Below are 2,910 nucleotides of genomic sequence, written 5' to 3'. Positions count from 1 at the left end.
CCAGTCATTTCCGCCAGTTCCATATAGTCCATCACCTTCATCTGCCATTCTTCCAGAGTGGGTAAATCTTGTGTCTTCCAATACTTTGCAATAAGTATTCTTGCTGCTGTTGTGGCATACATAAAGAAAGTTCTGTCCTTCTTTAACACCAATTGGCCGACCATGCCCAGGAGAAAGGCCTCTGGTTTCTTCAGGAAGGTATATTTATATACTTTTTTCATTTCGTTATAAATCATCTCCCAGAAAGCCTTAATCCTTGGGCATGTCCACCAAAGGTGAAAGAATGTAGCTTCAGTTTCTTTACATTTCCAACATTTATTATCGGGCAAGTGATAGATTTTTGCAAGCTTGACTGGTGTCATGTACCACCTGTATATCATTTTCATAATATTCTCTCTTAAGGCATTACATGCCGTAAACTTCATACCTGTGGTCCATAACTGTTCCCAGTCAGCCATCATTATGTTATGTCCAACATCTTGTGCCCATTTAATCATAGCAGATTTCACCGTTTCATCCTGAGTATTCCATTTCAACAGCAAGTTATACATCTTTGACAAAATCTTAGTTTTGGGTTCTAACAGTTCTGTTTCTAATTTTGATTTTTCCACCTGGAAGCCAATTTTCTTGTCCAAATTGTATGCCTCCATTATCTGATAATAATGAAGCCAATCTCACACTTTGTTTTTTAGTTTCTCAAAACTCTGCAGTTTCAATCTATCTCCCTCTTGTTCCAAAATTTCCCAATATTTCGGCCATTTGGCCTCCATATTGATCTTTTTCTGAGCTTTCGCTTCCATCGGTGACAGCCACCTTGGGGTTTTATTTTCCAGTAGGTCCTTATATCTTATCCAAACATTAAACAATGCTTTCCTGACAATATGATTTTTAAATGCTTTATGTGCTTTGACCTAATCATACCACAAATATGCATGCCATCCAAATACATTATTAAAACCTTCTAAGTCCAAAATGTCTGTGTTTTCAAGAAGCAGCCATTCTTTCAGCCAGCAAAAAGCTGCTGATTCATAATAAAGTTTAAGGTCTGGCAGGGCAAATCCACCTCTTTCCTTTGCATCCGTTAGTATTTTAAATTTTATTCTAGGCTTCTTGCCCTGCCAGACAAATCTAGAGATATCTCTCTGCCACTTCTTGAAGCAATCCATTTTGTCCAAAATTTGCAATGTTTGAAACAGAAACAACATTCTAGGCAATACATTCATTTTTATCGCAGCAATACGGCCTAGCAGTGAAAGCTTCAAATTTGACCAAATTTCTAAATCTTTTTTCACTTCAGTCCAGCATTTTTCATAGTTGTCTTTAAATAGATTCCCATTTTTAGCTGTCATGTTAATCCCCAGGTATTTCACTTTCTTAACCACTGTTAAACCTGTCTCATTCTGAAACCTCTCTCTCTCAATCGCTGTTAAATTTTTCTCTAAGACCTTTGTTTTTAACTTATTCAGTTTAAATCCTGCAACCTGACCAAATTCTTGAATCAGTTCCAAAACCCTTTTAGTGCTAGATTCTGGCTCCTGTAATGTCAATACTAAGTCATCTGCAAATGCTCTCAATTTGTACTGTTTAGCTCCGACTTGAATACCTTTAACCAATTGGTCCCTTCTAATCATATTCAACAGGACCTCCAGGACCGATATAAAAAGCAATGGGGAGATTGGGCAACCTTGTCGTGTCCCTTTTTCTATCTTAAATTCCTCTGTCACCACGTTATTTACAATTAATTTAGCCTTTTGTTCTGAATAAATTGCACTTGTACCGTTTCCAAAGCCTTGGCCTACCCCCATCCCCTGTAGGTTCTTCTTCATAAAGCTCCAAGAAATGTTGTCAAAAGCTTTCTCCGCGTCCACAAATATCAAAACTGCCTTAGTATTTATATTCTCTTGTAATTTTTCTAAAATATTGATTATGTTTCTCACATTATCAGACAAATGTCTACCCGGGAGAAAGCCTACTTGATCTTTATGTATCTCTTCCACTAGCACTTTTTTTAGTCTTTTAGCCAAAATGTCTGCAAAGATTTTATAATCCACATTGAGCAGTGATATGGGGCGGTAGTTCTTAAGCCGCGTCTTTTCAGTCTCTGTTTTCAGTACAAGTGTAATATACGCTTCTTTCCACGACTCTGGTGCCCTTTTCCCATCCATTATTTCGTTGCAGACTTCCTTTAAAGGTTGTACTAACCATTCTTTTAAGGATCTGTAGTATCTAGAAGTCAGTCCATCCGGTCCTGGAGATTTACCTAATTGCATATTCTGAATGGCACCTTCTACCTCCTGTTCAGTTATTTTATAGTTCAACATTAATTTATTTTCTTGAGAGATTTTTTGTAATCCATTTATTTTCAAAAATCGGTCTACATCAATTTCTTTCTGTGGCCCTTGTGTATATAGTTGTTGAAAATACCTCTGGAAACAGTTTCTAATCTCAACTGGGTTCTGTATGTTCCTTCCTTCCACTTCTAAATTTGTAACTGTATTTAGTTTTTGTCTTTTTTTCATTTGCCAAGCCAACAATTTCCCACATTTATTAGCCGACTCAAATGTCTTTTGTCTCAATTGTTTAATTTTCCATTCTATCTCCTGATTCATCATTTTCATGTATTGTACTTGATGTAACTTTATTTCTCTCAAAATCTCCTGCGACTTTGGTTTTGCTCTCAATTTCTTTTCACTTTCCTTTATTTTCTCCAATATTATATCCTTCTTCTCATTTTGGATTCTCTTCTTTATTGCATTCTGTTGTATCAAGAACCCTCTCATAACAGCTTTGCTTGCGTCCCAGATTACTCTTTTTTCAACATTGGTGTTCATATTTATCTCGAAATAGTCTCTCAAGATTTTTTGGGCCTTCTTAGTCACTTCTTCATCTCTAAATAAGGTGTCGTTCATC

This window comes from Podarcis pityusensis (assembly GCF_964106645.2).
Source record: "Podarcis pityusensis genome assembly, chromosome: W".
NCBI classification, from domain to species: Eukaryota; Metazoa; Chordata; class Lepidosauria; order Squamata; family Lacertidae; genus Podarcis; species Podarcis pityusensis.
The sequence above is the reverse complement of the archived record's forward strand: the minus strand, read 5'-3'. Positions refer to the sequence as shown.